Genomic DNA, 11,443 nt, shown 5'->3' with positions numbered 1-11,443 from the left:
ATGAACAAATCAGGAGACTATAGATGCTGGCAAGGATGTGTAGAAACGGGAACCCTCTTGCACTGTTGGTGGGAATGCAAATTGGTGCAGCCGCTCTGGAAAGCAGTGTGGAGGTTCCTCAGAAAATTAAAAATAGACCTACCCTATGACCCAGAAATAGCACTGCTAGGAATTTACCCAAGGGATACAGGAGTACTGATGCATAGGGGCACTTGTACCCCAATGTTTATAGCGGCACTCTCAACAATAGCCAAATTATGGAAAGAGCCTAAATGTCCATCAACTGATGAATGGATAAAGAAATGGTGGTTTATATACACAATGGAATACTACGTGGCAATGAGAAAGAATGAAATATGGCCTTTTGTAGCAACGTGGATGGATATGGCATCCATGTGGTAAAGGACCCGAATGTGAGACAGGAAACCATCAAAACCATGAATGATTTTGTGTGTGGATGGAGAGTGTGATACTAAGTGAAATGAGCCATACAGAGAAAGACAGATACTATATGGTTTCACTCTTATGTGGATCCTGAGAAACTTAACAGAAACCCATGGGGGAGGGGAAGGAAAAAAAAAAAAAGAGGTTAGAGTGGGAGAGAGCCAAAGCATAAGAGACTGTTAAAAACTGAGCACAAACTGAGGGTTGATGGGGGGGTGGGAGGGAGGGGAGGGTGGGTGATGGGTATTGAGGAGGGCACCTTTTGGGATGAGCACTGGGTGTTGTATGGAAACCAATTTGACAATAAACTTCATATAGTAAAAAAAATAAATAAATTGTGAAATAAATGGGTTTTAACATTTTATTCCCATTCACTTTTAACCTCGGGTCAGACAACCTTTAGTAAAGTAGAAATGCTACACAACTGAAATTAAACATAAGTGAAAATTTCCTGTCAGTTGCAGGAGAGCAAGAGCAACATTAAACAGAGCAGTTTGAGTTTACAAGGATTTTTGTGAAATCCTAAGAAAAATAAAAAAATACTCTTGAAATGTACCGTAAAAATAATAGACTTTTTATAGGCCTCATTTATTATTTCTCCCTCATTCTTGAAAAATAGATAAAATACTCTCATTGTCCATCTTTTCTTCACACACTGTAGAAGACATAATTTTCCAGAAGCGGTTTGTGTGCTTGTTTTTGTTTTGAGTTGTAGACACTGGAAATTCTGTGGCTAAAGTATTTCGATCCAGCTGTTTCAAAGAGTGGACAATGCAAAACATGAGGATAAAGTCAAGCATTTAGGATTGCTGACAGCGTCATGTGCTGGGTTCCAGAGAAGCCATTACCTACGAGGCCTCAATGGTGGACCAGGAAGGGATGAAGTTTGGAATCTTGAAACTTCATTTTTTCCAGGAACTAAAAAAAGTCACCTACTACTTTTATGAGAAGGCATTTAAAGCACACTGGAATGAGTTTGTATGAGCACATACAAGGCGTTTAAAGCACACTGAATGAGTTTCACAATCTTCTCTTGTGAAAATTCTTAACTGCAGCTAGTTTGCATAAAATATTAGTTAGGAAAACGCCCGACACCTAGGCACAGATCTATGCATTACACACATCTGGGAACCTTAGTGTCTTTCCACTGGAAGTAAAATGCCTGTCCTAGTATCACGGTGAGAAAAATGCACTAAAGACATCCTTGAGTTAGCAAGAAGGTGCGAATGAGACCACAGGACTGTAGCATAATGGACCTGCTTCGCAACAGGGCTTCAGTACTCTTGTTGGAAATATACTAATAAAATAAAAACATCCTGCACTGACTCTAAAATGAATAAAGATGTATTTAGAATGGAACACTCTTCCTGACTTCCTTTCCAACTTTCCTGGCTGTCTAAAAGAAAAATATTTTCATTCGTTGGTGGCATACAACCATGATTAATTGCTCCTAACCAAGGAAATAGAACAGCAATCCTGTGGCTCTCAGACTCTGCAATGTTTGTCTTGTTCACAGACTCAGAGGAAGCTCAGAAATGTCTCAGTGTAACCCGTGGCCCTGGCAGCAACGATTTGCCAACATAAATCTCAGTAGGAAATAGGGCTTTCTGTTCTGTTCCTTTCACTGCTCACAGAGCTTATTGCTGAGACTACAAGAAGCCTCCTGTATGGTCACCCCAGCGTGGCAATGAAAATAATGTTTCCACTTCCCAATTCTGTTTGTATGAAAAGGAAAACAAGGTAACTGATGCTACCAATTCCCACCTTGACGTACCCCACCTGTTTTTATTCCCTGTTTTCATGACCAGAGCAAGGATGGTGGACAGTAACCGGGAATGGCATGAACATCAAGCATTATACTCAGAGCATTGGGAATTAGCCTCAACTAACTGAATAATGGCATGCTATACAACACAGAGCAGTGTGGGGTCCAGCTTAGACAAATGAGTGAGTCTTTTCCATCTGTAATTGGTCTGTCAAAACAGGTTTTTAGCAATAAAGAACCACAGTCTTGGGACAGATGGAATTCACACATTCTACTCATAATATAACATACATAATGGGGTTCAGATGCCAAACTCTCCTGTCACATTCTGTCAGCTGCCAATGCAGGTGGTGTTTACCCCAAATCCATTTTCCCCCAGGATCACCATAATTGGTACTTAGGAAAAAAAAAAACCCAACTTCCTACTTGGCTCGGATTAACACTTCCAATGTGAAAGTCTGTTTTGTGCAGAATTTATGTTTCTTCCCAGTATAGCCCTGGCATTTTGGATGAAGCAAAGAGTTCCCCTGTGAAGAGCAAGCCCTGCCCTAATGCCAGCCCTGAGTCATTTTTAACCTCTAATGTGGTCCACAGAGACCCAGGTGTGATTTGAGAATTTGCATGCATGTCTCCTCTGTGAAGCCAACAACCTCTCATTGTTGGCTATGGCCCTGCTCATGTCTTTGCTCTCCCCGTGCTTGGTGACACTTCCTTCACGAATTCATGGAGTTTCTCATCCAATCATTACATACCCATATGACAGGCAGTGAAATTAAGTTTTCTTGTTAGTGAAAATGACATAATTGGGACTTGTTTAGTGTTCTATTTTTACTGAAAGGGGACACAACTCCTAAAATAGAATCGTTAAAATCTGTCTTCTAAAAGTAAATAAAAAGCTTTCTTAAAGCTTTCTATAAGAATCTCAATCCTCCCACCATTTATTCATATTAAGTTAACTCTTGTTTCTTGTTCAAGGGGTCCAAGTGGGACTTTCATGTGTTTTAATTGTACAAACCCTCGTTGGGGTATTTCTCAAATAAGCACTTGTGTCCACTGGAGTTAGGAGTGAAGAGAGATCAGCACAGTATCTTGAGAAAGTTACATGGAGTAAAGAATGTTCTGATTTGTCTGGCTGGGGATGCAGGCTATATTGATTTGAGGAGCAAAGCTTTTTCTCTGTATTTTCACCATCCCATGTCTTAAAGTAGGCTGGACTCCCCAAAGAATCTTGAGTTTTAATACAGACTTTCAAAATGTTTTCTCCCTTTTGGAAGTTTGGGCTGAGTCTCTGGTTTCAGACCACCTGGACGTGAATCCTGCTTTTGCCTCTTTCTAGCCACAAGCCTATGGTCACGTTACTTAACCTCTCTAAGCCTACATCTCCCCATTTGTGAAATCTAGATGATTATAGTCTCTAACTCATAGAGTTGTATCAAGCATTAAATGAGAAACGAGATGAAATCATCCTCATCACAGTACCGGGCACAAGCACATTCTCAATAACTGTTTCTTGCTGTTGTACATCTCTAGACATAAAAAGTTGTGGATTTATCCTACTAGGGGCATGGACTAAGTTTGAGAAGCACGATCTTGGAGCCATCAGCATCCAAAGAAAAGCAAATGACCCATGAGGTATAAGAATCAAATAAAAATAGATCTTGGAGCAACCTAATAATGGGGTAATTTATAATAAGCTTTTTCATGGCCTCTCAGAGTGAATGTAAATTAAAATTTCCCTCCTCTTTTTAGACAATGAGCACTAAGTTCATCATCTCTATTTTGTATGGCTCCTCCATTTAAGTCTGATCTGGTAGATCAACATTGATTATCTTAAGAATAATTAGGTAATCAAATCTATTTTTAATTTTTTCCCATAATACCCTTATGGGAAACATCAAAATCTAGCATTCAAATTTGCTTCCTAGGATCTGACTGATTAGAGCAAGAAAAAAATCTTAGGTTCCCTCTTGACTAGTGGTGGAATTGCTAAGTCCCCTCAATCAATCAATCAGTATATATGACTTTTTAAATACACATATACATCAAAAATTTATGATGTGAACTTTAATCCCAGAGTCAATTCTGTGGTAGAGATAGTTGATATTCCAGTAAGATGTGAATTAAAACCACAGAAGTGAAGTTCTATTCAGTGACAAGGGAGAACAAAAATTTAAAAAGTAACAAACAACAGTAACAATAAAACCCAACAAGCTGAATCCCACCAGAGCTATGTAAAAATAGGTTCAGTGGTTTCATTTACTCAACGTTCTTTTCTTGAATGCCAACTATGTGACAGGCATTTTCCTACAGGTTCGGAATAAAAATGAAAAGGATTTATTCACAAACATCTGTGTAAGAGATTACCCAAGTAATCTGCCCAAGGTTATACCTGATGAGCAATGCCAGAACTTGAACATGTACTTTTCTATCCCTAAAGTCCACGGTTTTCCCCACCATACCAAGTTGTAGGCCCTGCTGGTGTCATGATTCTTCTCAGATCCTTTCCCCTAACTCTGCACACTCATCTAGCTTCTGCTTGTTATGCTACTAAATGCTGCGCCTCTGACCTTGAAAGCATTGCTCTTGGACACTGGAATCTCACAGCCTGAACAGAGTCAGAAAGGTCTTGGACTCCCCATGCCTCGCTCCCTCACCCCCACCCCCTCATCATCCCACGGTGGGACATAGTCAATGCCTGACTGGTGTGGGGATTTAAAAGCCCAGGTCCTTTGCCACAAGGCAAGGCAAACTCTGAAGTTGAACTTAGGCTCCAGAGCTTTCCCCACAGGACCTCACTAAGACCTCACCTAACACTGTATCTTTGCTTGGCTTCTTCTTCTTTTCTTCCATGCTACCTTTACTTTCTTACTGGCTTTACCCAGGGCACACTTCCGCATGAATTTTCTTTCAGGATCTGCTTCTACAGATATACAGATATTTCACTGTAACTTCATCTAGAATTTAACCACAGGATAATGGGGGCATGGTATTAATTTTTTAGATCATGTTATGAGTATGGAATTAAAATTAGTCATTTGAGCTAAGTGTTTAATCAGTTAAATGTGTGTGTACCTTATTTAGTGACCTTGGCTGGGTCATTTCATCTGTTTGGATATCAACTTTGCCCTTTGAAATATAAGCGTTATTTGTCGAGGAGGCATGTGCATATTGAACATAGTATGCACCGGGCCATTTTAGGACACAAAACAATCACGGACTATTTAAACAACAGGCTATATAAACAATATCCACATTTTGACATTTTATCAATCTCAGTAACCAAGAGAAAGTGATTTAATGCTTTAAGTTACTTTTCTCCATAGAACAGATTTCCAGTAACAACTGTCAAGTCTTATAGAACACTGAACATACTAGAACTGTGATTATAAATCCACATGTTACATGTTTAAAAAAAATTCTATTTCAGCTTTTTGACTCAATGTATAGCATTGGCCACTGTCAGCTTTATTTAATATGCTATTAAAATATATCAAATTAAGCAGTATAATTCAGAATTCTACCATTTTAATGTATATGTGCTTTGAAATGAGATATAGCATGAACTCATATACTAGACAAAATGAAGAAGCATTAAAATTCTAGATGGCATTAATTCCATGTAGTCTATGAATAGTATTTTTCTTCAAACCCCGAAACAGAGAAATTAAATCTATGCAAATATATGTAAGAAATGGAGAAATTAAATCTAATTTATGCTAATAATAATGTCGATGAGTAGATAAAAGGAATCAAATGCAGGCACCAAAGGTGGATTGTCTTACTCTCATATTCATCTCAGAAAAGAAATGTAAATAAACAAATTCATAGGGTTTTAAAATGATTCCATAGCAAGATGGGTTAGGTGACGAAATCATTTTACTCAGACAGCACAGCAGTAAAATCGTAAACTCTCAAAGTGCAAATGGTAAATCCCTCACTGGATCTTGTCTGGGGGCCTTTGGACATCAGTGTAGGTTATCCTGTTTCATATGTGCTTTCCAATATATTAGTGAGTATCTCATGACCGTGATCAATAAAGCTTTGTGGACTGACCCTGAAGATCAAAAACCCTGAAGACACAAAAACTTATGTGCAATTCCTAGCACACTAACTGTATATCTCAACACTCTTTCCATTCATGAAAATATCTGAAGACAAATATGCACAAGAGTTTTAATTGTAGACATAGCCATCTATTTTATTTTTTAAATAAAAGGAAAAAATGGCATATATATATATATATATATATATATATATAAAGCCAGCTTATACAGTCTAGAAATAGAGACAACATATAGAATGCCATCAAGAACATCTTCAATTTTCAAATACCAATAAAATAATACTATCTGGTTTTCCAAACTTTAGGGCCACTCTGAAGACTGATAAGGAACACTACTCAAGATGATTGAATGAAAAAGCAAATAGCAAACCCATACTTACTTTATTGTTATAGTTATGTAATTTACATAAATTTCATTTATGTAAATCAAATGCACAATTATATCCATACAAAATTTATTCTTAATAAGGTTATATGGTGGTGCAGGTAGCAGAGAGGATTGAAAAGGCAAGAGAGAATTGTTTTAACTGTAATGTTTGAAACGTTTGCAGTGAGAACATAGTCATAGAACACAACTTTAGTATTTTAACTCTGATCAATAACAAATCATTTGAAAAACACTTCAACACTTCTCTATGTTCATATGTGTCTATTCGAGGCTCCCTGTAGAAAATAAGTCTTTTAGAACAGAAGGCTCCCAACTGTCTGGGAAAGGACTCCTTGGGAAAGTGTGTGTTTTTTAAGTGCTGTGCTGAAGCTTCACCACTTAGTGTCTAGCCTGGAACTTGGACTCAACCTCTAGGAGAGTCAGTGGGGCAAATACAGATTGGCAAGGAGGTTGCATTGCTTAGGAAGTAATTAATCAAAAAGACTGGAGCCAAGGTATCGACCCTAAGTGAGGACTAGAGGAACCACTTGCTACAGAAGAGAAGGACCTCATAAAACTCCGTCCCTGCTGTCAGCCCTGGTAGACTCTCGGCAGAGGTGTCTAGAAATGGCATCCCCTGACTTTGGCTCAGTATTCTAAAAGCAACGAAGGCCATGAGTTAAGGGGGTGTGGTCTTAGGTCAGTAGAGGGAAGAGTTCCAGGTTGAGACTGAGGGCACTCCTGAGTCCAGAATGGAAGTTGCTCTAAGAGTTCCACCATGTTGGCAACAGGAAGCTCCAGAATAACTATAAGAGGCTCCCTCTGACTCCAGCCTCTTGGGAATCTGACAGTGGTGAGGGTCTGGGTGTATGGGGGCACAACCTCAGTTCAGTGGATGGAGGAATCACTGGGCCTGAAGGGATTCCAGGTGCAGACACTGAATGAGGTTAATTACCCAGAATATAAGGGGCCCCACAGAACCTTACTCCTGCTGTCCTCCTGGGGAGGACCCTGGCACCATGGGGGAGTAAGCAGAGGAGGGGACCGGGAGAAGGAGTGGAAGGCAAGTCCACTAATTTCCACTTTCAATATGGCTGGTGAAGGCCAATACTTAAAGGCATGGCCTCTATCAACAGAAGAAGTCCGAAGACTTGTCAAGTGTCAACCCGAGGACACTGAATGAGGAAACCAACACCACCAGAATAGGGGGGCCCCACTGAGTAAAGCTCTGTCCGTTTTGTCATCCCAGGAAACCCCTTGAGTAACTGTCAGCCTGAGGCACCCAATGACTGGGGCCTCAGGAATCTGAGGGTGTGAGAGCCTTTGTCTGAGGGGTATGGCTGCAAGTCAACAGAGGGACGACTGAGTAAGGACTGAGGGGATCCTTCTGCCAGCATGGAGGGGCCACTTACAGGTCTACTGTCAGCCGTGGGTGGGTCGAGGCTGAGTTGGGAGTAGGGAGAGGGCAGGCCTGGAAGTCCTTTCCCTTTGCTTTTCCTCAGGAGTCTGAGTGCAGCCTTCAGTTAAGAGAGGAGTTGTCCTAGCCTCTACCACATTTAAGGTAAGATGCTGAGTGAAGATTGAACGAACATCCACTCCACACTGGAAAGGACTGTACAGACCTTGAACCCTATTGGCACCCCGGGAGGTGTTGGGCAGGAGTAGCTGTAATTGGCATCCAATGACTCTGCTTTCAGAATCTAAGGGTGGTGAGTACTTTGTTCTGAGGGAGGTCTCAGCAGAGGCAGAAATGGCAGGCCTGCCAACTCTCGCCATAAGGCTCTGAGTGGAGACTGATGCAACTACCCACTTCATAACAGAGGGATCCCCTAGATAAGAGCCCAGTCCCTACCATGAGCTCTGGGAGGCCCTATAATAGCTGTAAGACTGAGTTGCCCCCCCCCCGACTTCTACTTTGAGTTTTCAGGGAGGGGAGATCTGTTCTGAGGAAGGCAGCCTCAGGTGAGCAGAGGGAGGAGTCCCAGACCCTGCCAGGAGTCAAGGTAAAATGCTGAATAAGGAATAAGGAGGACTTTCCACCAGAATAGAGAAGGCCCCTCAGAACTGATGTCTGCCCTGGGAAGAGGATGGGGTGGCCAGGAGTGACTTCCCCTGACTTTTGCCTAGAGAGTGTGAGGGTGGTGAGGACATTGTTTGAGAGGTGCGGCCTCAAGTAAACATAAAAGGGAATCCCAGACCCCTGCTAGGAATCTAAGTAAGATGCTGGTAAGGACTAGGAGGAATCAAACACTCCAGAATAGCACAGGCCCTACCAAGCCCTGTTTATGTTGTCACACTGGGTAGGCCCTGCAACAGTTGTTGGACTTTGGTGTTTTCTGACTTTGGCTTTAGGAGTCTGAAGGCTGTTGTCTCAGATTAGCATACTAAGTATCTTAGTCTCTGTCAAGGTCAAATTTATGACCCTGAGGTAGAGGGTACCACACATGCCAGAACAACAGAGCCCCCGAGGCACCTGGGTGGCTCAGTCGGTTAAGAATCCAACTGTCGATTTCAGCTAAGGTCATGATCTCGCAGTTCATGAGTTCTAGCCCCACAGTGGACTCTTGACTGCCAGTGCAGAGCCTGTTTGGGATGCTCTCTGTACCTCTCTCTCTCTCTTTCTTAAAATAAATAAAACATTAAAAAAAAGAACAATAGAGCCCCAACAGAGAGCTGGCTTCCTCGAGCAACTCTGGGAGGCCCAGGAAGGTGTAGCTTAATGAGGCACCCCCTTACTTCTTTTCCCACATTATCTGTCATTCCTGTGACTTTCCTGGCTGAGAGGTTCTGAGAAGAGCTGTGAATCAGAAGCAGGCCCTTTCTTTTAACTCAAATGACTCAAGGAGACTAAGGTCTCCTGAGGTGATAATCCTTGGGTCTATAGATAGAGTCCCAGATACTCCCTGGGGTCACACTGAGGATTTTAATGAAAGACGGAAGGGACTACTCACTCTAAAAGAGAAAAGATCCCACAGAGACTAAGATCCACAGAGCCTAATGGATCCTACCTGTCCTATTGTCAGCTGTGGGAAACCTTGGCTGTGTCAGCTGGCTGCACCCTGAGGAGCTTTCTCACTCCCTCTTCCAGCTTCTTACATGACAGCACAGGAGATCTGTGAGGCTCTAGAGTACTGTCCTCAGGGAAGGTGGAGGCACTGTTCATCAGAGCTGCCACAGTTGAATTTACCAGATGAGGCCACTCACATCCTCCCTTTACTCCTAGGTTATGATCCCCTATCATCCACCCTCCTGTCTGCTCCACCGACAAGAGTGAGGATGTCTCAGGATCAGGAAATTCCATGTTGCACACAGGAACAACACTATGCCCACAATGAGATCCAGGGCCTTGAGGCCACACAGGTCTCCAAGGATGTGGAGGGGACCTCTCCCTCACCTTGTCCTCTTATGCCTGGCAATATGGAGGAAGCTCTGGCTGCTAGAATACCCAGTACTCCCCAGAGTCCTCAGAGTGCCTATTCATCTTACACTGTCATCACAGCCACCTCGCCAAGCAAATCAGATGAGAGCTCCACCAGCCAAGAAAAGGAAGATAGTTCAGCTTCTTCATCAAAGGCCCTGTCAGACACTGAGAACTTGCCTGTAGACCCTCTAGATGAGAAGGTGACTTTGTTGGTGCAGTTCCTGCTGCGCAAGTATCAAATGAAAGAGCCCATCAAAAAGGCACACATGATTGATGTTGTCATCAAAGAGTGCAAGGACAACTTCCTTGAGATCCTCAGGAGAGCCTCTGAGCACATGGAGCTGGTCTTTGGTGTGATGTGAAGAAGGTGGACCCCACCAGCCACAGTTATGCCCTTGTCAACAAACTAGGACTTGCTTATGATTTGAGGCTCTGGGGTGAAGAGAGCATGCCCAAGACCAGCCTCCTGATAACTATCCTCAGTGTGATCTTCATGAAGGGCAATTGTGCCACTGAGGAGATCTGAGAAGTGCTGAATATGAGGGACCTATATTCTGGGAGGAAACACTCCATTTTTGGGAAGCCCAGGAAGTTCATCACCAAAGATTTGGTGCAAGAAAAGTACTTGGAGGACCACCAGGTACCCAAAAGTGATTCTCCATGCTAAGAATTCCTTTGGGGCCACAGAGCCCACAGTGAAACCAGCAACATGAAATTGCTGGAGTTTTTAACCAAGATCCATGAGTCTGACCCCAAGTGCTTCCCATTCCATTATGAGGAGGCTTTGAGAGATGAAGCAGAGAGAGCCTGAACTGGAGGCACAAACAGGGCCAGCACTACTGCCACCGAGAGGGTTCATTCCAGTGCCAGATCCAGCAGCGCCTCCCATCCCTACTGAAGTCAGAAGCAGATTCTTCAGTTTGTCATTAAAATTAACAATTAGTCTTCTAAGTAGTGGAGGGCTGGGGTGTGGCTATAGGGAACACAATGTATAACGTCTCTGTGTCCCTCTTCTATATGGCTAACATGGAGGTTTATCTTCTTCATGGAAGGGAGAGTTCATTTTCAAATGTTGTTCCCTTTAATGTAGCATTTTATCAGCTCCAGGATCTAAGTTTATGAATAACACTGGTCATACATTTATTGCCATTTATGAAATTTAAGAATACTAGTTTTGTTTGTTTGTAAAACAAATTTGTAAAACTGACCATCTTATTTTGTGATCTGGAAAAGATAAATGATATTCAAATAGGCATTTCTTTGGAACTATCAAAGAACTCAGCAGTAAAATAATTGGGGTCAAGATGGTCAATTCTTAGCTTTCCTTAACCCTTTTAATCTCCCATTCTGTAAAATTTAGTGACACATACATGTATTTACTTA

General features: G+C 42.0%; 1 pseudogene; it reads left to right on the top strand.

Annotated features, from left to right (window-relative positions):
• The first annotated feature begins 9,735 nt into the window (after positions 1 to 9,735).
• On the top strand, positions 9,736 to 10,871 carry LOC109249342 (melanoma-associated antigen B16-like; annotated as a pseudogene).
• Positions 10,872 to 11,443: the final 572 nt, after the last annotated feature.

The sequence above is a fragment of the Panthera pardus genome, unplaced genomic scaffold (assembly GCF_024362965.1).
Source record: "Panthera pardus isolate Hobbes unplaced genomic scaffold, ASM2436296v1 HiC_scaffold_27, whole genome shotgun sequence".
Lineage (NCBI taxonomy): Eukaryota > Metazoa > Chordata > Mammalia > Carnivora > Felidae > Panthera > Panthera pardus.
The sequence above is the reverse complement of the archived record's forward strand: the minus strand, read 5'-3'. Positions and strand labels throughout refer to the sequence as shown.